At 42.8% G+C, this 24,549-nt stretch overlaps 1 protein-coding gene across 16 annotated transcripts in view; it reads right to left on the reverse strand.

Moving 5' to 3' along the window:
* The window catches only part of TLCD4 (TLC domain containing 4), a 115,394-nt gene that overhangs the window by 61,369 nt on the left and 29,476 nt on the right, over window positions 1–24,549 (reverse strand). For 6 of the 16 annotated variants that reach the window (XM_054530990.1, XM_054530968.1, XM_054530978.1 and 3 more), the window contains one exon: window positions 18,402–18,458. The exons of 1 other annotated variant lie outside the window; for it this stretch is intronic. The gene's annotated coding sequence lies outside the window, so the exon portion shown is untranslated. Of the gene's footprint in view, window positions 1–10,669; window positions 10,773–13,890; window positions 14,087–17,448; window positions 17,741–18,401; window positions 18,459–22,793; window positions 22,888–24,549 lie in introns of those variants that run through there. 9 more of the 16 variants (XM_054530991.1, XM_054530971.1, XM_054530985.1 and 6 more) reach the window with 5 other exon arrangements.

The following is a 24,549-nucleotide window of genomic DNA, read 5'->3' on the forward strand; positions in this document are numbered from 1 at the left end:
ATGTTAAAAATAATAATTTCACAGGGAAGGAAACGTTAAGTAGATATACCATCATGGGAAGTACACAGGCACAAAGTCTTGATTTTGAGTCTCAGTTCTACCACTTGCTAGCTGCGGAGCCTTAGAAAAATTACTAAACTTGCCTTAACAGAACCTCAGTTTCCTCATCTGTAAGACAGAAATATCAACAGTACTAGCCTGGCATGGTTGTAATAGGAAATAAATGATATAATGTTTCTTGGGCACTTAGAACAGTACTCAGCATATGGTATGCACCTAGTCTCTGCTTCTACCACCATCCACCTCCAGCAGCACACAGGACATACAATCTCTGGGCCTGTTGTCACTCTAGTCAAGGAAAATAAAACCATCCTACAGCCACCAGGTCTAGACACCTAACTCATGCCTGTTTTCATCAGGCAACACTTAAAATGTAGGCAGTGTCCACTGCAGAGATCTATCCTCTACCACTTGAGTACCGCTGTTTTGCTTCAAAGTTCCTTTCCAGCCCATCACCCTCTCCACCTCCCACAACCTTCCTCTAGGTCCCTTGGAACTGCTGCTCTACACCCAGAAAGTAGTGTCATATCCTTGGCCTCTCCTCTGACTATGCTGAAGACACCCCTCTTCTCCTGCAACCCTCTCAAGTAGCAGCTGCCCAGCCTCTCACACTCTGGAGTCAGGAGACGGCCTTGGCACCTCTGCCCCTTCAGGCCTTATTTCTCCATTCCCCTGCCCACTGCAGACACCCATATCCTTTTTAGGGTCCTGCCATTCAGTTACACCACCCTCCTCCTTTCCTCACTGTTATATTCTAATCTCCCAATCACTTCTGCTGACTCAAAGACATTAGCCCTGGCTCACTGATGTCGTCAAGCCCTGCCATATTCCTGCCCATTTGTTGGCTCCGCATCTCCTAGACGACCCAGTCCATTATCTTCACCTGGAATGGCATGTCTTCCATGCCACCTTACCCATCCATGAAACTTTATTGTCCCCTATGCATCGTTTTCTGCCTCGAAAATAACACTTCAAGTATTCCCTTTGTTGACCAGGGCCTTCTTTCCTTCAAGCTGTGCAGTATTACAACATTATCAGTCCACTGACCTCTCAGCAAGCCCTATTCTGCTTCTACATCCCTCTTTAATCAGCTTACATCCCAAAGTCCATCATTTCCACAGCACTCTAACACCCAAATTCCCTTTCCGTTGCCAAGGGTTGACAAAATCCTAATCCTGGATATGCCCAACTATTTACTCAGCAATGAGTCCAGAACAATCAGAGCTCTGTTGCAGAAAGTCACACATGAGAAGGTTGAAGCCAGTGTGTGAGAATTACAGAGGGATCAGACAGCCCTCAACACTGGCCTACACTCCAACCATTTGCCACTCCAACCAACCCTCTCAGAGTCCACAATAAAATTCCCAAATTGTCCCTATTCTTTTCAAAATACCATCCATCTACCCCATTCTCAGCAGATGACCCCCATCCTACTTCACAAAAAAGTAGAAGCCAACGTATGAAAACATTCAATATCCCACACTACCGACTATACAAACTACCTCCATCTGTAACTATCTGTCTTCCCATCTAAGGTCAACCTCTCTAACTTGTGTACTTTAGATCCATCCTTTCTGGCCTTCTTGGGAATCTTTTGCTCCACATTATCCTTTACTCTCTCCCTCTCAAATGGCTCTTTCTATTGGCTTTTTTTTTTTAATTATACTTTTAAGTTTTAGGGTACATGTGCACAATGTGCGGGTTTGTTACATATGTATACATGTGCCATGTTGGTGTGCTGCACCCATTAACTCGTCATTTAACATTAGGTATATCTCCTAATGCTATCCCTCCCCCCTCCCCCAACCCCACACGGATACAGGAAGGGGAACATCACACACCGGGGTCTATTGGCTCTTAAACAGGCTCCCGTTCTCAGCAAAAACAAATATCAACAGATTTACAACCTCTTCTTCAATCCTCTTTTTCCATAAAGTTTCTCTCTCTTGCTTGAATTTTTACACTTGCGCTCTCTCTCTCTCCACTCCTTTACAGACAAAGTTCTAGAAATATTTGCCTGTATTCTGTCATCATTTCTCATCTGACACTTCACCACACCCCACTGTTGTCCCCATCCGCATCACTCTCCTGGAATAGCTGTTGCTAAGGTTAACAATGACTCTATGTGCAGCTTTCATGTTATCTGACCTCTCCGCAACATCAGATGCTGACCATTTTCTCCTTGAAATGCATTCTTCCTGTACTTCCATAACACCACACTTCCTCTGCCCAGCTACTAAATAACAGAGTTCTTTAAGACTCCAGACCATCTTCTATCTACTTGTTTCCTATGTGATTTCACCTACACCTGTGGCTTCAGTTACCACTCAGATGTAGAAAAATCTAAAGTCTAAATATTCATCCTAGATCTCTCCTCTGAGCTAATGTATATAGCCTACTGCTACTTGATATTACTACACAGTGTCTCAAAGGCTTCTCAAACCAAGCTCATAACCTGACCCCTACACTTGGTCCTCAGCTAGGTTCTTCATCTCAGTGAATGGTTATCACCAAATATCTGAGTCGGTTTTGTGTTGCTGTAACAGAACATCTGAGACTGCATATTTTTTTTTTATTTGAGATGGAGTCTCACTCTGTCACCCAGGCTGGAGTGCAATGGTGCAATCTCGGCTCACTGCAACCTCCACCACCTGGGTTCAAGCGATTCTCGTGCCTCAGCCTCCAGGATAGCTGGGATTACAGAAGTGTGCTACCACGCCCAGCTAATTTTTTTGTATTTTTGGTAGAGACAGGGTTTCACTATGTTGGTCGGGCTGGTCTCGAACTCCTGGCCTCTAGTGATCCACCCACCTTGGCCTCCCAAAGTGCTGGGATTACAGGTGTGAGCCACCACGCCCGTCCGGGACTGTATAATTTATAAAGGAAAAATAGGTTTATTTAGCTCACAATTCTGCAAGTTGAGAAGTTCAAGGGCATGGCCCTGGCTTCTGGCAGAAACTTTTGTACTAAGTCATAATATAGTGGAGAAGGTCAAAGGGGGAAGCAGGTATGTGTGAAGAGACAAAACCCGGGTGGCATCCTGGCTTTATAATAACCCACTCTCAAAGGAACCAATCCACTCTTGCCAAAATGAGAACTCACTACTATAAGAATGGCACCAAGCCACTCATGAGGGATCTGCCCCCAGGATTCTAACACCTCTCACTAGGCCCCACCTCCCAACATCAATACACTGTGGATCAAATTTCAACATGAGTTTTGATGGCGACAAACCATAGTCAACCTATTGCACCATACATTCAGATCTGACAGCCAGAAACCCAGGAGTCACCCTTGATAACCTGCTTACTGCACCTTCCAACTCTGCCACCATATTCAATCTACCCCCAAGTCCAATAGATTATACTTCTTAAATAACTATCAAAAAGATGCATTTTCTTCTCAAGCTACTATCATCACATTTCTGGACTGTCTCCAAACTGGAGGGCTCCAGGAGAATCTTTTCTAAAAGCCATCTCTGATCATGTCACTTCCTTACCTACCCTCATCTTAAAACCTTAATTTGTTTTTCAATGCTCTTATGAGAAGGACTCCACCTTCTCCAGCCTCAGTTGGCACCTGCCCTCACTTACTGCATTCCAGCTAACATGGCCTTCTTTCTCTTCCTTAAAGATGCCATGTTCCCTTCTTCCACAACGCCTGTGCACATCCTATTCCCTAACTCCCATCCATAACCCTCCACTCCCAAGTTCACATCCATGCTTCTTCAGCTGTCTTCTCTGAGCTCTGTCAACAGATTAATTCCCCCATTACCTGCCCTCATGCTGCATGTCCCTCTCCTTTACAGCTGCGACTTAAACAGACATTTCCTTCTCACAGTGGAATGTACGCCGCATAAGGGTGGGAAATACGGCATTTTTCCCCTCAACATTAAATCTCCATGCACAACACAATGTCTTCCATGTAATTTATGCTCACTAAATATGTTAAATAAAACAGTTATAATAACAGACATATTCTTACATGTGCTTTCCATTCTGCTAGTGTTATAGATTCCTGTTTTACCACGGTAATCACAATACTAGAAAAGGAATTTTCTGAACTGACAACCATAGTATTACAGCATGAAAGTATACTGACTTCAAAAGTATTCTCACCTCCAAATATGTCCAACAGCAAAAAGTACTGTTATAAATGGAGTATATTTATCTACTGTAAACTCCTTTTAACATGATATACATTCAGAAGTTTCATGTATAACATGTAATTGTACTTTAACATTCTTATCAACTGCAGAAGTACTATTTGTTGACTTATTTACCACTACCAGTAGTCCTAACACTCTAGGATGTAAAAGTCTCTACCTGCAAACTCTAAGTCATTTGTAAATAAGCACATCACTGCAGAAGATGAGCTATTTACCAAGCCAAAGAAACAAATAAAAAACCCTGGCCAAAAAAGGCATACCATCCTACACCCATTCTGAGTTTTGTTTGCATTTTCATATAGGTGGTACACTGTAATTATGTATCTCAACATTGATAAAATGTCAAAAAATGACCAAAGACACTGAAATCTTAGTAAAGAATAACTGTCGGGCCGGGCACGGTGGCTAACGCCTGTAATCTCAGCACTTTGGGAGGCCGAGGCCGGTGGATCACAACATCAGGAGTTCGAAACCAGCCTGGCCAATATGGTAAAACCCCGTCTCTACCAAAAATACAAAAAATTAGCTGGGTATGGAGGCACGTGCCTGTAGTCCCAGCTGCTCGGAAGGCTGAGACAGGAGAATCGCTTGAACCCAGGAGGCGTAGGTTGCAGTGAGCCGAGATAGAACCACTGAACTCCAGCCTGGCAACAGAGCAAGATTCCGTCTCAAAAAAAAATAAATTAAATAAATAAAATAAAGAAAAAGAATGTCAACTACTCACTTTTGACTTTTCAATCATGTAAAAATTGTTAAGCATCTACAAGAATGTATATAAAGCTCTCAGCTAACTGCAGTTATAGTTTTTGCTTTTTGTTGTTTAATTGTATGTGAAGAGACATATAGGGAAAAAGACTTAGGAGGATAAGATGAAGAAAATGTTCCACCTCTTTTTCTTTTCTGAGCATCAAGTTGAAGAACCATTATCATGAGTGCAAAAGTCTACAGGAAGCCAGCTTGCATAAAAGTCAACCCAATTTCTATAAATTCTCTAATACTCATGGTACTGCTTTTTAAATTGAACCAAATGGGAGGAAAAGAAGACCAAGCTAGGGAAGGTGAAGAAGCCCTATGTTCATATAATTAAGTTACACTCCCTTTCTTGAGACAGAATCTCACTCTGTTGCCCAGGCTGGAGTGCAATGGCACGATCTCGGTTCACTGCAACCTCTGCCTCCCAGGTTCAAGCTATTCTCGTGTCTCAGCCTCCTGAGTAGCTGGGATTACAGGCGCCCACCATCACACCCGGCTGATTTTTGTATTTTTAGTAGAGGCAGGGTTTCACCATGTTGGTCAGGTTGGTCTCGAACTCCTGACCTCAGGTGATCCACTGGCCTTGGCCTCCCAAAGTGCTGGAATTACAGGCGTGAGCCACCGCGCCTGGCCTGTTACTCTTCCTTTCAAAGACAAATGATATTACTTAAGGTTTAACAAAGCATTGCTCATGACTATAGAAGAGATTTCTCTATGGTTCCTCTCTGTCGACTAAAATACTGAACTCTGAAAAAGGGTATCCTTTATATTTTTATTCTCTATTTCCTATTTCTTCAGCCCTGACTCCTCCAAGAGTACATAACAGAGTTCAAGTTAAAGAGAAACTGATCAATTCTGCCTGCTACAGACCCTGGCAACTGACACCTCCTTGAAACAATCTTTTTGGATTACAGATTGTTTTGATTATAACAAAGGACAAAATATTTAAGCTTAACTTTTCACACATTTCTAATACACCTTTATTTTTCTCATAATTGTATATAATAATTACAACCACAGTACATTAGATTAGGAAGGAGGCTAACCCCTGTTCTCTAAACTAAGTATCCATACTCAAAGGCTGGAGGTGGCCCCACCTTGCTACCAAAGCTTAGAAAACCGCTCTGACAGTTGAGTCACAACTCTGCTACACATTTCTTTAATCTAAGACTTTTCTTTACCTGTCATAATCCTATCTTTCCTTGTACATCCTATACTAAATACCTTCGAGGAATCTTTCTCTGATCCAATTAAGTGCCTTTAAAATGTTCATATCCCAGGCTCCCCTGCCACCCCCACCACACACACACATACAATTCTGCTTATTCCTACAAGTAGAGACTTTGTAGTCTTTCTACAGTTTGTTTTGTGAAAGCAAAAGAGTTCTGTTGATATAGATTTTTCACACAACCTAAAGTCCCTACACCAAGATATTCTGACACAGCAAGTGTAGGAGGCTATCCCACCTCTTTAACCCCTCCCTGAAAATTCCTGCTCTTCCAAGAAATCATTTCTCCCACTGGTATCCACAACACCTAACTAGTTCTCCCTTCCATTATAGGTACAGTAATTTTAACTGGATTTTAACAAAACTTTTATTCCTATTTTCCTAGCTTACATTTACATGTTCTAGCTTTTAACTTTAAATTAAATCTGATATAATTCATCTATTTTGCATCAACTTTTTATCTTTTGTCTTATTTTAAATTTTTTATTTCATTTACATTTATTCCTTTACTTGGGGTTTGTTTTTACAATGCTTAACAAGCAGAATGAAGCCAAAAAGAAAAAGGCCTTCTCCATCTCTCCCTTCAGCTCCTCTGCTTCTCAACTCCGAACTTATTGAAGAATTCTACCCTTAGGAAATTCAGGTCATTTTCTAGGCCTTATGCCTCAGAGTACACATGTGATTTACGTGACAAGTGTTGCTCCCTAGCATCTCACTCCACTGAAAACTTTTTTTTTGGAGATACAGTGTTGCTCTTTCACCCAGGCTAGAGGAAAGTGGCACCATCTCGGCTCACTACAAGCTCCATTTGCCAGGTTCAAGCAATTCTCTTGCCTCAGCCTCCCTAGTATCTGGGACTACAGGCTCACTTAAAACTTTTATAAAGAAGTATTTGTTTTTAAACCTATGAGTTACAATTACAGCCATTGGATTTTGGATAAATCAGAATGCCTTCAGCCAGGAGACAATAGCAATTGGGAGGTCAAATTAATATAGTAGCTGGCACAAATAAAAAGTAAAGGTTTTGAAGTTTATACAACTTGAGAGCCCACCTTCAAGGAAATCAACATTTCAAACAAAACACTGGACTCCAGCCTTGGAAGAAGTCTATGCTAGGAAGAGTCCCTGAAGCTGAAGCAGAGACCAGGTGGCTCTCTACTGTCTGTGGAGACTCTTGGGAAAAAAGAGAGAGGTTCTACAGACTGCCTTTTCCACCTGGCATCTAATGTACTTATTTCCATATCACTGCTCTTCCCTTCCTGGAGGGATCACAAAAGGAGCTCTTGGCTTGGAACATCTCTTGGCTTTTTGCCAACTCTGTGAACTCAAGGAAAACCTGGACAAAGCATGATTTTCCCCAAATATATTTTGTTCTTTTTTTAAAGGGATCACTCAGTCACCCGCCAAGCTACCTAGGAAGTCAGAACCCATGGAGTCAGGGAAGTTCTTCTCACCTCCAAATCATGGATCTCATTACCCTGGAAAGTCCTTAGGATAAGGGAAGTGGCTAAGGTAGGGCTTTGCCTGCTGCCTTCTTTTTTTCTTCTTGTGCCTGTTCCCCACAGGAAATGAAGTGGTATTAAATGAGTTAGAGGGGCTGAAGAACAAGTTAGCTTATTTCTCCCACTTGTTGGGTTCTTAAGATGAATTCCGCTCAGCTAGAGAGATACCTAGAATCAAAGCCTAGTTCCAATACTTATCAAGTAGACTTAGGCAAGAACAACACAACCTCTGTGACCTGCAGGTTCTTTAAAATGGGGATGAGAATGTCTAATGGCAAGACAGTTATGTGGCTTAAGTGAGATAGTCTGTTAAATGCACCAAGCACAGTTCCTGGTACATGTAGTCACCTGTGGTAAACCATTTAGTGGCCATAAATTCCTTTGCAACAATGACACTGCCACTCCAGTCCCCCAGTCCTGAGGTGGAGTCTATGTCTCTGCCCTGTGAACCTGGGCTGGCCTTGCCAACTGCTGACAAAGAGAATACAACAGAAGAGAGGCTTTGAGGGTTCTAGAGCCTAGGTAGGACTTAAAAAACACTATCTCGGAAAATTGCCCTAAGACCATCACATCTCAGGAGCCTGTCTAGTCTACCAGAGGATGGTAGATAGAGGCCACAATGAGAAAACTGAGGTTGCCCAGCTGACAGCCAACACTTAGTATCAACTACCAGCCATGCTGGCAAACCATCTTGGATCCTTCAGCCCAGCTAACCCTCTAGTTGAAGGCACCCACTTGAGTGAACCTGTAACCAACACAGTAACTACCTAGCCAACCCCCAGAATCACAGGAAATAATAAATCACTGTTTCAAGCTACTAGGGTCTAGGGATGGTTTATTTGGCAACAGATTAAAAGACCACTCAATAAAGAATAGTTCTTGATATTACCAGTCTTTTTTTTTTTTTTTTTTTTTTTTTCTGAGACAGAGTCTCATTCTGTCACCTAGGCTAGAGTGCAGTGGAGCGATCTCGGCTCACTGCAACCTCTGCCTCCCGAGTTCAAGCAACTCTCCTGCCTCAGCCTCCCAAGCAGCTGGAACTACAGGCATGCACCACCATGCCTGGCTAATTTTTGTATTTTTTGGTGGAGATGGGGTTTTGCCATGTTGGCCAGGCTGGTCTTGAACTCCTGACCTCAAGTGATCCACCCACCTCGGCCTCCCAAAGTGCTCGGATTAGAGGCATGAGCCACTGCGCTTGGCCTTTTTTTTTTTTTTTTTAAATAGTGATGGGGTCTCGCTATGTTGTCCAGGCTGGTCTCAAACTACTTAACACAAGTGATCCTCCTGCCTCGGACTCTCAAAGTGCTAGGATTAGAGGCATGAGCCACTGCACCTGGCCTCTTTTCCTTTTTTTTTTTTTTTAATAGAGATTGGGTCTCATTATGTTGTCCAGGCTGCTCTCAAACTACTGAACTCAAGTGACCCTCCTGCCTCAGCCTCCCAAAGTGCTGGGATTGCAGGTCTGAGCCACCATGGCCAGGATACCAGCCCTTTCTTAACCAAGAAATGTTACACCTATTTAATATTTCTCCAATCATGCCAAATTATACAGGAATATTATATTGTATATTTGAAGGAATGTGATCATTTCCCTCTTGATTTAACCCTTGGCCTAAGGGCCCTGCAGCTTGTTTATGCCTATGATCTGACTGGATAATTTGGTGGCCAAAATGAGAAGACAGCCAAGGAGTTTCTAAATTCTCTAGGTGGCCTTTTATCTTGTTACCTAAGGTCCACTCTACCCGAGGGCTAGTCTGAAGGTAGTGAGTTGTCTCCATTGATTGTTCACAGTTACAAATGGAACTCCTTAGTCTACTCTTTCCCTCCTCTTGACTAGTCTTAAAAAATAAAAATTCTACTCGAGCTACTTTGACAGTGGTTTCTTTTCTAAGCTCTTCCCATAAGATTGCCATTGCCTAAAACTGGTCCCAACTGCACTGTTTCCCAATAAACATGATACTTATCTACCTGATTCAGGTTCGATACTGCCAGATAGTCAAAAAATCTAGATATGGTGACATGTTTCCTTGAACTACTTCACAGCTTAGTAAGGTGATGTGCAAAACGAATCAGATGTGCCTTCATCACATCACAAACTTCAGGTAGCCTCAACCTCATGTTTAAATTCAGGTGTAGTTAAGTGACATAAAAAAACCTAAGTTTGGCCCACAGACTTGATAATGAAGAATTGTTTTAGGGCAACATTCCCAAGGCAAGAATTTGGTGAATGTGGTCATGGAAGTTCAGATCCAGATAACTCATGGGAAGTGAATTCTTCCTGGCTTTATGAAACAGGGTCAAGCTGACCCACCTGGTAGACCTCTAAACCCTGGTGACATTCTCACACTGTATAACCTATTAACAAGTTTAATCTTGAAGATGCTATCAAGACTTCTTAGCGTGATGGCTCTAATCCTTTCTAATTTATGGGATTGATTAAGTACCATCCTTGTTGTGTGGACCAAGTACAGGGTGGTGGTGTTTGTTGTTTTGTTTTTTTTAGAAAAATATTTTGCCCAGCCATTGCTATAGTTCTATTAAGTTAATGCCATCTAAAACTTCCTCATTTCTGATTTCAAAAGTTACAGGCCTAGTATTCTGTAGGTTTTACTCATAGCAATCCACTAAAATTGTATATTCTATACTACTTTGTGGAAAAATTATCCAGAAACAAGATCACATTGCTATTTTTCATTGCTCATGTGTCCCTTTAGGTCTTCTTAAAGCTATTTCTGGATTAAACCCATGAACCTACACCTCACCCTATTGATCTTTCACTGAGCAGTGCCATGGCATGATACCCCTGGCTAGCACTGAGCAACATGATATGAGGTGGCATCGTAAGGCAAAGTCACTAGGTTTTACTGTAAGATACTGGGAAGGTTGTTCAGGATGCTGGCCATTGCAAATATAGTGTTTTCTTAATGAAAACCCAAAGAAGAAATTTTTTCTCACCTCCTGGAATCACGAATAGGTGTGCTTCTCTAATTTGGTTTTTCTTCTGGGCACCCTGAAGCTTGTTATAGATCATTTGCCTCTTCTCTTTGCTGCTGGAAAGCTTATAGCCAGAACTTTTAGTAAGGAAAGAATAGGACTTCAAAATACACTAACCAGCCTCACTTATACTTCCATCTTCTTTTCCTTCTTTATACTAAATATACTTTATCTTGTCATATCATATGAATCTTTGTAAAAAATTCCAAATCCTGTTTGAAACAAAGGGGAATATAAATAAAACTAAAGATACTATAGTCAGTGTGCATGCCTAATCCCCCTATCAGACAGTGAACTCTTGTAGGTAAGGAGGATGCATTGCCCCACCTTGAAATCCCCATAACATCTACCGCTGCGCTTTCACTGCTGAGTGAATATTTGGGGAATTGCATAGCAGAAGATGTAAATGTTGATAACACTGTGTTACCTGAATTATAAAATAAGCAGTATACCAATGAATTGGTCTTTTACCCACAAAAATTCGCACAAGTTTGAAAAGATATACAATATTTACAAGAGTGTTTATCAAAACATTATCAGAAGTAATTTCAAGGTCCACCAATAGAAATATGGTTATATGTATACTATCACATGTTATTGACATTTAAATGAAAAAGGTGATAAAAGAAGCAAGCTGCAAAATAATAAATTTTTCATAACTAAATAACTCTGGGCACATTTTGCCATTTGTAGAGAAAACGTCTGGAGGGCCTTACCCCCAAAACTGATAACTAGGTGTGTTTAGGAGTGACACTAGCCAGGGTGGGAGCTGGAAGAGGAAGCAGAGGTGAATTTTCATTCTCTTAAATATTGATTGTTTATAATTTTTTTGTAATGAGCTAGTTTTACTTTTGCAATTAAAAAAAAAACACTAAACATTTAGAGGCCTGTGGCTATAAAGTGTTCTCACATCTTCAAAATGCTAAATATGTCTTAAAGGTTTGGTTCCTTCTTCTGGCTCCAGGTGATCAAGCCTTCCTCTTGGCCTCACCCTTTCATCCTCATGTTGCCCTGGATTCCTCCACTTTTCCATAGGGTGTGTAAGAAATTGATCTGTTTGGGAGCACTCACACAGGTTTAAAAAATATGAAAAGGGAAGGAAACCTCATTCTAAACAAAGCTGTAGTCTTTATAAGTCCTTACACGTAACAAATTATAAAGCATTTAATTAAATTCCTAACTGTCTCAATAGTTTTACATGTAATGGAGCAAAACATGTTAATTGAGCAAGACTAGTTTTAAGAATCATGTCCCGGATTAGGCGCAGTGGCTCAGGCCTGTAATCCCAGCACTTTGGGATACCAAGGCAGGAGAATCACTTAAGCCCGGGAGTTCAAGACCAGCCTGGGGAAACACAGTGAGACCCTATTTCTCTTTTTTTTTTTAAAAAAAAAACAAACAAACAAAAAAAACATTTCCCTAAAGTAACACTTTATAAAAAGAACTTTTAAATTTTTCAAAATTTTTCATCAAATGGAAATTCCTTCTTCCTCCCATTCCACTAAATACAAATATAGAGAGAAGTTTAATTTTCAAAGATTTTTTAAGCCTATTTGGAGAAAACTAATTAACATTAATTTGACCAAGAAAGTTTCTCCAGGTCCCCAAAATTTTAAAGTTAAATTAATAAATGCATAAACTCATCAATGTGCAGTTTTTCCTACGGTTTGCCATGGCAGAATTCAATGAATAGTAACATGGCACAAGCCAGGACCCAGAATTGAGCTCCATGGAGTCAGGTGGACACCACAAGGCAGTTGGTGGGGGATGGGGGGAGAGTTGTCAGAGATAACAGAGAAACCAGAGTTGAAAGCATTAGATAAATACCAGACAGCTGAGGAAGGGTGAAGTCAAACACTGAAAACATCAACTAAGGTAAGAAAATCTGATAAGGCAAGGTCAGGTCAAGGGCAGGCTCCAACTAGGTCGGAATATCAATGATAAAAGCAAGCAGTCACTAAGCAGCTGCTGGGGTGAACTCTGATACCTGTGTACCTTTGTTTTGTTTGTTTTGTTTTAGACAGAGTCCCACTCTATTGCCCAGGTTGGAGTGCAGTGGCACAATCTCGGCTCACTACAACCTCTGCGCCCAGGTTCAAGCGATTCTCTGGCCTCAGCCTCCCGAATAGCTGGGACTACAGGCACATGCCACCATGTCTGGCTAATTTTTGTATTTTTTTCAGTAGAGACGGGGTTTCACCATGTGGGTGGGCCAGACTGGTCTCAAACTCTTCACCTCAGGTGATCTGCCCACCTCCATGCTGGGATTATAGGCGTCAGCCACCGCGCCAGCCACCTGTGTACTTTTCCTCCAGGCTTTTCTTGCTGCTAGGAGTGTTCAGTGTTGTAGCCAGATGTTGATAGTCATGAAAAGGAAATCAAAAGCCAACAGATAGACTCTGCCCTTGATTAACTCCAGGGCAAATACCGGAATTAACTCACAATTGCTGGTTGCCTCATCAGTTTCTCCAAGAAGCTGTTTAGATGACCGACCCCCAAAGGCTATAAATGATGATTGGAATTTGATCACAGATCTATACTTCTAAGGAAGTCCTGACAGTCTAGCCCTTTTATAAAATGTGATAAGAATACTTTTCAGGCTGAGCACGGTGGCTCACGCCTGTAATCCCAACATTTTGGGAGGCTGAGTTGGGCGGATCACTTGAGGCCAGGAGTTGAGACCAGCCTGGCCAACATGGTGAAACCCTGTCTCCACCAAAAACACAAAATTAGCCCGGGGTGGTGGCGGGTGCCTGTAATCCCAGCTACTTGGGAGGGTGAGGCAGGAGAATCACTTGAAGCCGGGAGGCAGAAGTTGCAGTGAACCAAGACCGTGCCACTACACTCCAGCCTGATTGACAAAGCGAGACCCTGTCTCAAAAACAAAAAAAGAATACTTTTCAAATTCTCTGTGAGGCAAGCAGCCAACTTCCTAACGAGTTTGATCAGCAAATGGGGTTTCAAAACACATTCCATCCGCTGCTTCTGCTCAAACTTCTCAAAACTGTAAGGGGAGGTGTGAGCCTCCTACTCACCCTCCCCGCACTACAAGCCCCTCTGCTCCCTATCCAGCCATGAAAGTGGACATGACCTAAATTCATCAGCCAATTTGTTCTGGGTCCTTTTGCCTCCTCATTAAGCCTACAGAGGAAAATCTTACTGCTCTAAAGAAATCTGCTTACATATCCAAGTTCACTCCTTGCACATTTCCTCTTCCTTAAAGCCAATCATTTTGCTTTGAAGTGAGTAGAACTAGTGGAAAGTCCCCTCTTCTGCATCTGTTCCATCATTTCATCTATGTGAGTTCTGCACCTATCAGACACAAGATGAGTCTCTACACTTCCTTCTCTCCCACCGACAGGGGTCCAGGTAGTGCTCAATCAATTCTATGCTCCCCACACCTCCTCCAGTATCTCCAATCCACCCCCCCGCCCAGTCTGCTGCACTGCACCCTGTTTTTCTACCCATTGAACAAGTGGTTTCCATACAGTGGACTGTGATCCACTAACACGTTATGAGTTTTTAAGAACACAGACTAGAAACAGAAATACAATAGAAATAGAAACTAGTTTCACATACACATATACTTGCTATGCCCTGGGTCTCAGTGTAAAAATGCATTTTGTACTGTTGTAGTCTGAAAATGTTTGAAACACTGCTTTAGAGAAGCCTTTGTCCACCTAGTCAAACTCCACCCATGATATTGGTCCCATTGTCCGGGATTCCCTTCCTCCCGTGCTGGCTCAAGCTCTCAACAGCCTTCCACGTGTCTTCTTCGTTGGCTGTTTTCAAAAGCTTTGGCCTTTTACACCGGTTCAGAAGCTCCTTCTTATATATCCACAGGATTGCCTTCTCCGTGAACAGACCAATGTTCTGAACAAAGAAACACCTTTTGCTATTCCTGCCTTATCCTGCCTGATCAGGTCTGGGATCTGCTTGCACCACATCCAACTGTCTCACCAGGAATAACAAGCCTCAGAGCAGTAGGCCTCCATTTCTTTGTGTGCAACCTTTCATCCTCAACAAGAAAAAATACCACCAAAGTCACTCTGGAAATACCTAGACTTTCTTACAAAATTAGCCTTACTTTCCTGATGTAATGTATTCTCTGGTGTAATCCATCCAGCGCCTGATACCAATGCCAGGTGAATACAGCTCATTCCTAATGTTCAGTTAAAGTCTGTTTCCCATCCTTGAGAACAGATGGTGACTCCACCTCCATACTGCTATCTTCTTCTTCTCTCAAGGCAAATGGAAGAAGAAAAAGCACAACAAGGTGACTGCACTAGTTTGGTGGTATCCTTTCCTCTCTCAAGGACGAGGGCACAAGTTGTCCAGCACAACTCCACCCCCAGTCTGGCCCTCCTTTGTCCAAATGCCCACAATTCTCACCCAGACAATTAATTCATTATCTTCCTCAACAGAAAAGCTAGCTTTTCATATCTTAGTGTAGACTGTTCAGTTTACTCTTCTCAGCCAAACTGAGTATCCCAGTTTGAGATATGGAAGCCTAAACGAATCCTTCATCTGTAGGACGTGGGACTAATTTGGAAAGAAGGGTGGGGAGAGACACCGAGGTCTAAAGAGTTTCTTACAAACTAAACTGCCCGTTTTCCTCTAAAACATGTAAGGCCAGCTTTGAGAGAGGAACATGAACGCTGGGCCTCCCAAGGAGGAGAGTAAACAGGTCTGAAAACTGTTAAGACAGCTGTGCTTGACTCTGAGGAGCCAGAAACACTCTCAAAGAGAAAGAGGGAGAAGGGCCCATCAAACCTCAGGTACATTCCCAAACCTGCCTAGAAGCTGTGCCACTTCCCTTTTGAAACCCAATCCTTTCCCATTTCTCAATTGGGAATCTAGGGATCCTTTACTTTACTAGTTATCTGGTTACAGGGAGGACTCTCCAACACCTACAAAGCCACTACTTCTTTCTCCCCACTCTTTTGCAGGGAAGGCTCTTAATCAGTCTAACACAGATTTCTGATAGCTCCCTGCTCACAAGACTTCCCTTGGCAATCAGATGAATTTACCCAGTGGAGATTTCAGAAAATCAAGGAAAAGACAGGCCAACTCTTGCATCTGTACTCCAGGACCTATTCAGAAGACTCCAGTGAAGACCTAGCTTCCCTAGGGTTTGCATTAGTCTCAGCACCTTGAGCATGCCATTCTTAGTCACCTCCAAGTATAAAGCATTAGCAGCAAAGACCCATTATTCTTTCCACCAGGGTAAAGAAGGCTTAGAGTGAAATGAATATAAATGGAAATCTAATACTGTAAATAAATAATGACTGATTGGGCAGCTGGGTCAGAGGCATCCAGCCTAAACAGATAAAATTCATCTTAAGGATGAGGACAGTAAAGATTCAAACTCCAGAGGGAGGTAATGGGACAAAAGGAGTTGCAGGCGTAGAAAAAAATAGAAGCACCCTCAAAATATTCTCTGGATTATCAGACGGCACAGGAGGGGCGTGGCAAATAAACTAAAATCCATGGTTCTTCACCCATTCTTTCATATTTTCTAACATGGCGGGAATAAACTTTTCTAATTTCGTTTCACCCAATTTAAGGAAAAGATAAGCAAGGATAAAAATTCCTCATATATAGCACACTTAAAAGGGAGCTGGGATTCTCTAACTTATTACCTTAATCGGCTACACAAAGATGAAGCTACATTTCAATCCACACCATGTGCTGGCATGGGAGTAACTCACTTAAAACACCACAATCCAAGGTCCATTTTTCTCAACTCCATTTATGACTGCGTAAAGATTTTATTAAATCTTTTTTCCTATTTCACACATCAATTCCTAACGTCCACACAAACTTTTCCATCTTCTCCAAACTGGTATTTGGATTAAACATTATCCAAGATCAGTCTTTAAAGTAAATTTCATAATTTCATATAAAAGTGTGCACCACATTAACACTCAAATGTGTGTACAATTAAAAATATACAGACCAGCAACAGTGACTCTTAAATGAACTTAGACTCAAAGTGTTTTCACAGAGGTTTTTCTGCCGTCTTGGAGGGGTAGGAAACTGCTGGCATTACGAATCCCACTTCATGGCTGGGTAAACCGAGGCACTTAGGGGTTACAGTGGTAGAGATGGAAATAGAAACCAATTTCTCCCTCCGACTCTCCGCCTGGTCCCTTCCCACTAGACTTTTCAGCACTCGGTGGCTAAAAATGGGACCCACTTGAGAACTGCAAGGGTAAATAAGAGCTACTTGTTTCAGAAGGTGGCGGCGGGGGAGGGGGACTTACCCACTTGATGCGCCTGATTGTGTGTGGGCTCTAACAAGAAAGCTCTCCCTCGATGCCCAAAGGTTTGCACCCACCCGCTTTAAGCTCAGACCCGAAAGGCACCGCCAGGCAGACAGGGCAGCCCGAATCGTGCAGCCCGAGAAACGCGAGAGGAATGCGTGGTGCCCGGGCGGCGCGGGGGCCGCGAGCCCCGGGACACCATCTGCTCCCGGAGCGACGCCGTGGCCCGCCGGGCGGGGACGATGCTGAGCCTGCCGCACACACCTGCCGGAGCCCGCCCGGAAACCCCGGGCCGCCTTCCGCGCGCCGGACGCCCACCCAGCCTCCAGGCGCAGGAGCCCTCGGCCGCGCTAGGCCAGGGGCGGGAAGCCGCGGCGCCCCTCTCCGCGGGCTGCGCTTGGCGGCCGGCGCGGGGGAGCCGCGGGGAGAGGCAAGCCCGCCTTCCTCCCCAACCCCCCCTCCAAACAGCGTCACCTGTGCCGGGTCCCGGGGCGAGTCGCGCGCGGGCGGCGGCTGCGCCGAGCCGGGAGAGGGCGGCGGGTGTCTACAGGCGTTTGGTCATCCGGGCCGGCCCGAGGGCTGGCGCTGGCCAGTGCCGCCCGGTGAGATGCTCGCGGGAGCCAGGGAAGCCGCGGGTTCCGGGCCGCTTGGAGGTGCAGTCGCGGAGGCTCCAGCTACCGCCGCGGCCGTCGCGCCCGCCCGGACTGCGGGCTCGGGTTACCGCAGAGCGGCTCCTTAAAGGGGCCGCGGCCGCTCGGGCTCCTGCTCCCGCTCCGGGCGGCTCCGACCCTGGCCAAAGTGGGCGGGGCCCCGAGGCCGGCCGCAGAGCAGACCTTCTTGTGCTGGAACTTGGGTCTCGGAAAGAGCCCAAAAACCCTAACACCCGAAGTCGCAGCGGAGAGATCCTGGAAGCTCACACCTTGCCAAGGGCAGAGGGTGCAGTTCCCGGGTTTTCCAAAGCAAGTCACAAAACTTGCCACGGGGGGAACTGTGTGAGCCCGCCCCCGCAGCGGTCAGTACCTGGGCTAGCCACATAACAAAAAATCTTCTTAAATGATGAATTTACATTCTGCCTTAAATGCTCAAATACTGGGGACTTCATGGTTAGATCATCAGAAAAGAGATGAAAAGGCAACTGCTGGTTTTTCTTGCCACGTCTGACACGGCCACACTCGAGTCCCGCCAGTTCTTCTTTGGGGCTGCAGGTGCATACCAAACTGGTAGGGGGCGCGTGAAGAAGAAGCGTGTTCTCTCCAGCACCACCTCCGGAATTCCTGAAAAACACCCTCATGGGTGCACCAGCACTCCACCTACACCCGGAACCCCTCTGTTGTCGGGGTGTGGAAGTTGGATTTGAATATTTGGTGCTGGCTGAGAATTCCAAGTTGCCTAGTAGATAAAGTTTGACATTAAATAGATGTTCTCACCTGTTATATACAGCCTCAAAAGCCTCCAAGTGATCTGAATCAACCAGAGATAATTGTCTGAAACAAAACAAAATAATAAAGAGGTATATTCATGCATTATAATTCGCAGAAAGCAATCACAAGGCCTTTTCTTGAAAAGAGGTAAGTTCTAAATAAATAATTTGTAAACACTATCATTGATAACAGGATATTTATTTCTAAGAAATGTCAATAAAGCTAACATATTTGATCTACTATATACATGCACTGAAAGACACACATATCTGCCGCAGATTTAGACCAGAAAATATATACACAAAAGCTCATATAAGCTGTCCATGTTTATTTTCAAGAGAGGGCAATAGAATTTAAATCAGAACCTGGAATTCTGTCAGTTTGTTAGAGTTGCGTGTCTTCAGCTAACTGAACCTCACTAAGGCTCAATTTCTTCATCCATAAAATGGGAATAATAATTCATAGTGACTCTGAAGACCTGGACTGATGTGGAAAAGACAAAATCTATACCACGGAACAGGGAGGGACAGAAACCTGCCCTGCAGTCAAGCAGAGAGAAAGATCCTTCAGGCCCCCAAATGCGTGTTCCCCTTTTTCTCCCCAAGATTCTCAGGACGTACCAGGGCACCAGTGCTCTTTGAACCACACGGTGTCCCATCATAGTTCCTTCACAATATGTGCAGTACCTGACAACTTTGGTTTGTGCAATAGCTACCTTGTGCACTCACATAGCTATTTCATAACTCTCTGTGGGCAGGATGGTTATATGTGAACATCTGTGAAGTCAGCCCAGAAAATACCAATTTCACAGTGTCCTCTCAAGACTCTGTATCAACACTACCTCCTACAGAAACTCTCCCATGCTAGTCTCTGGTGGCCGATAGTAGCTCTGTTCTTTCCTGATAAATGCATCATCATTATCTTTGATATGCATAATTCTCTAACACCAACAGCAGTAACCAAGGCCAGGTAAACCCACAGAAATCCGCTATACTCTATGTCCCACTATATTCCTTCATATTAGGCCTCTACAAATGCATCATGAAATCTGTAAGATTGTTTTTGAGATTGTACAGAACATGTAAGTTAAGATATCAAGGACAAGGCCTGAGCTATGAGAGGAATTCAGTAAATAGTAGTTGAATGTTGCAAGTTTTAAGCTAATTAAAACTCAGTGACCTTAGGAGGTAGAAGAATACATCAACTGTATTTTTTCCTGAAAAATTCAGAGTAGCTTAATCTCTTTAAAAATATACAGTTCATGGCTGGGTGCAGTGGCTCACGCCTGTAATCCCAGCACTTTGGGAGGCTGAGGCGGGCAGATCACCTGAGGTTGGGGAGTTCGAGACCAGCCTGACCAACATGGAGAAACCCCGTCTCTACTAAAAATATAAAAAATTAGCCAGGCATGGTGGTGCTTGCCTATAATCTCAGCTACTCGAGAGGCTGAGGTAGGAAAATCGCTTGAACCCGAGAGGCAGAGGTTGTGGTGAGCTGAGATCGCACCATAGCACTCCATCCTGGGCAACAAGAGCGAAACTCTGTCTCAAAAACAAACATATTTTATATATATGTGTATATATATATACATACACATATATCTCCAGTTCATTAAATCTTTATTATTAATTGTTTCACCAATATTCCCTTTCCAAGGATACTTTCTTAGAATTCTGTATTTACCATATGAAGTTTTTCTGCATTTTAAATGGGATGTATAAAGACTGAATTGCACTTTTTATATTGTTATTGACTGAAACAGTTCAAGCAAACAGATCAGAGAAATGAAAGTATTTATCCACACTTGAAATGGGAAACAAATACAAAAACTCTTTTTTTTTCTTTGAGACAGGGTCTTGCTCTGTTGCCCAGGCTGGAGTGCAGTGGTGCCATCTCGGCTCACTGCAACCTCCGCCTTCCAGTTTCAGATCTCGTGCTTCAGCCTCCCGAATAGCTGGGATTACAGGCACGCACCACCATGCTTGGCTAATTTTTGTATTTCTAGTAGAGATGCAGTTTCACCATGTTGGCTAGGCTGGTCCCGAACTGCTGACCTCAAGTGATCCACCCACCTCGACTTCCCAAAGTGCTGGGATTACAGGCTACCATGCCCAGCCAAAAACTGTTTTAAATGAAGTAAGTTTTCCTGATGAATTTATTTTCCACAATTCTTAATCTTCTGAATAGAACCAATTGTTTGAAAAACTAAGACCAAAAGCTGTTTTTTTCTAAATATTATAGTTAAAGCAAAAATATTTTGAGAAGTTGCCTTAATTCTCCACTCTGCTCTGTTAGTGAAGGTACAAACTAAATGACGCCAAACATTTTGATCAGAAAGGTTGAGTTACTAAAAAATGAATAACCCCAAGCACTCCTTTTTCATGTGTTGGTAGTTTCAGTGTATTAAGAGTGTTTGTAAAGTTTTATAAGTGTTTAAAAATACTTTCACCAGGCACACTGGCTTATGTCTATAATCCCAAGTGCTTTGGGAGACTGAGGCAGGAGGATTGCTTGAGACCAGGAGTTGGAGGCTTCAGTGAGCTGATATTGCACCACTGCACTCCAGCCTGGGTAACAGAGTGAGACCCTGTCTCTAAACAAACAAACAAACCAAAAGGTTTTTTTAAAAGTACTTTCGTTTGTTTTCAGATGAAACTATTTCAAGATATTACCAGTAGTTATCTCTGGGTGGGTGAGACTTTTTTTTTTTAAGACCCTTCTGCTATGCTGCCCATGCTGGGGTACAGGAGTACAGTGGCCAGTCACAGATACCACATCACATGACAGCCTCTAACTCCCAGGCATCTATGCAGGCAGCCCGTAAAATATAGAAACAATCCTCCCCATTTAGCCTCTTAAATAGCTGAGACTACAGGCACACTCAGTTTTCTGGATGGATGAGATTCTGGACAAATTTTTATGTTCTTTTTGCGCATTTTATTATATGTGATATCTTTTCTACAATGTATGTGTATTGTTTTGTTTGCATTTTTATTTTTAGTGAAAGTAACACACATAAGTGAAAAATCAAATAATTCTTAAAGGCTTATAACAAAAAACATCAATGAGTGCCATCAGCCCCCTGCCCTGCTTCTCCCCACCTGTCTTCACCCTACATTCCACACAACCCTACCATGTTCTTCATCTCCTAAATGATAACCTTGTAACAGAATTTCTTGATTTTCAGTTTTACACATTCTTTATTGACATCTTATGGTATTGGAGGATTTAGCTCTTTTACCCACCACCACAACAACTTTGCCCTCATGCTTCCTTGCAACATAACCATATTACAATGTTCACTCAAATCAACAATTAGGGGCCAGGTGCGGTGGTTCATGCCTGTAATTCCAGCACTTTGGGAGGCCTAGGCTGGCAGATCACCTGAGGTTAGGAGGTTGAGACCAGCCTGGCCAACATGGCGAAACCCCGTATCTACTAAAAATACAAAAAGTAGACAGGCGTAGTGGCGCACGCATGTAATCCCAGCTACTCGGGAGGCTGAGACAGGAGAATCGCTTGAACCCAGGAGGCAGAGGTTGCAGTGAGCTGAGATCGTGCCACTGCACTCCAGCCTGGGCGACAGAGCAAGACTCCGTCTCAAAAAAAAAAAAAAAAGAAAGAAAGAAAAAGAAATGTAGCTAAGGTTGGATGCAGTGGCTCACAACTGTAATTCCAACACTTTGGGAGGCCAAGGCAGGAGGATTGCTTGAGGTCAGGAGTTTAAGACCAGCCAGGGCAACCTAGTAAGACTACGTCTCTACAAGAATAAATAAATAAATAAAATAAAAATGTATCTAACCTAAATTTTAGATACAAATGTTTCAACATATCTATGAAATGCCCATCAATAATATCTTCCAATGCCCAAACACACAACTTTCAGTTTACTCTTTTATTTTGCCAGATCACAGACTCCAGTAGCTTACTCAGAAGAGGTACATAGACGGTAAATTTTTAGAGTACTTACATGTCTGAAAATGTCTTCATTCTACTCTTATTCCTGACTGATAATTTAGATGGATTGAAAATCATTTTCTGTCAGTATTTTGAAAGCATTTTTCCAGTGTTGCCATTGAAATGTCTAATGCCTTTCTAGTTCCCACTCCTCTGTATCTGACCTATTTTTCTTTCTAGAATCTTCCATTTTCCCTAGTAGTCTGAAATGTCATATTGATGCACCTTACAAATAGGTCTTTTTTCAGTAGTTGTGCTGGATACCAAGTGGTCTTTTTGATCTCATTTGCAAATTTTTTCTTTTATTTATTTGCTGTTTTCCTCCCTTCCATTTTCTCTATTCTTTTTGTGAATTCTTGTTAGCAGGTTATTGGAACATCTATATTATTCTCTAAATGTATTGTCCTTTTATCCTATTGATCATCTCTGTGTCTTTCTTACCTATTGTCTGAGATAGAGGTTCTCAAACAGGGCAGAAGGAGGAGAAGGTTGATTCCGCTGCCCCAGGAGACACGTGGCAAGGTCTGGAGATATTCTTGGTTGTCGCCACAGGAAAGAGGGGGATAGTCTGGCATTTAGTAAGTAGAAGCCACGGATGCTGCTAACCATCATACAATACACAGAGCAAACTTCCACACAAAGAATTTCCAGCACCAGATGGCAACTGTGCCAAGATTGAGACATCCTTGACCAAAATAATTCCTTAACCTTATCTTCCACCAAAGTTTCTATTTCAAACACATTTGTTATTTCCAAGGGCTCTTTCCCACTCTCTGGTTAGACTTTTTGTTTATGAGAACTCTTCACCAAAGGATAAACTCCTTTCTCCAGAGAAGAAACTTCTAACCTCATAGAGGGATTGCATTGATAGGGGTAGTGTTAGGGTGGAGGGCATGAGTGCAGGCTGCCTGAATGAGGTGGAGAAGGGACCCAGGGGTCCAAAAGCCTAGTAAACCATTATACAGCAATCTTCCTTTTTCAGCCTGTGCCCTGCCCCTGCCTTCCACAGTACTCTGCACCATCAAGTGCTAAGTTTCCTCCAAGCACTGAGGTTAGCCTCTCTTCCATTTTGCCAAGCCAGTTATCACTTCTCTGTCCAATTTCTGGCTTTTACAGTTTATTGAAATCTCTTATCTGTTGTAGACTTTTCTCCTATTCCCTTTTTCCTTGTGGCTTATATCTTGTAAACATCTTTCTACACTATCATTTTCATGTCATTTTGCAAAGAATACATGATAAACACCTCTGGTCATTCCATAATTAAACAGGAGAGGCTTATTTTTTCATTATGAAAAAAATTGATAACAGAAAGGGATCCAGAACAAAGAACACAGTTCTTATTTTGTAAATTTCTTTCCTTTCTTTCCTTTTCTTTTTTTTGTTTTGTTTTGTTTTGTTTTAAGAGACACAATCTGTCTGTCTCCCAGGCTGGAGTGCAGTGGTGTGAGCATAGCTCACCGTAATCTTGAGCTGCAGGGTCAAACAGTCCTCCCACCTCAGCCTCCTGAGTAGCACACTACCACACCCAGATAATTTTTTTTTTATTTTATGTGGAGATAGAGTCTTGCTCTGTTGCCTAGGCTGGTCTCAAACACCTTGCCTCAAGCAATCCTCCTGCTTTGGCCTCCCAAAGCACTGGGATTACAGGAATGAGCCACCACACCTGGCCAATTTTTCATAAATCTCTAACATTTTTAAATTATGCTAAAATGTTATGGATATTTTTAGATTTTATAAATTAGTTGAAATTTATGTTATCAATTACCAGTTTATATGCTTATAACTTTTAGATCCTTTTTTTTTTTTTTTAACTTTTCTTTTGAGACAGAGTCTTACTGTGTTGCCCAGGCTAGAGTGCATGGGGCAATCTCAGCTCACTGCAACCTCCACCTGTAGGAGGCATGCACTACAGGCATGCGCCATCACACCTGGCTACTTTTTAAAATTTTTTGTAGAGACAGAGTGTTGCCATGTTGTGCAGGTTGGTCTTGAACTCCTGGACTCAAGTAATCTGCCCATCTTGGCCTCCCAAAGTGCTGGGATTACAGGCGTAAGCCACCCACCGCACCTGGCCTAAATCCATTTATTGAATATCCTCCTCGATATTTTTCCATGCATACTTGCATATACTTTGGGTTTTATTTCAATGACAAAAAGATTAAAACTATATATTTTGTAAGTGCTCTGTTACATTCAA

The sequence above is a fragment of the Pongo abelii genome, chromosome 1 (assembly GCF_028885655.2).
Source record: "Pongo abelii isolate AG06213 chromosome 1, NHGRI_mPonAbe1-v2.0_pri, whole genome shotgun sequence".
NCBI lineage: Eukaryota > Metazoa > Chordata > Mammalia > Primates > Hominidae > Pongo > Pongo abelii.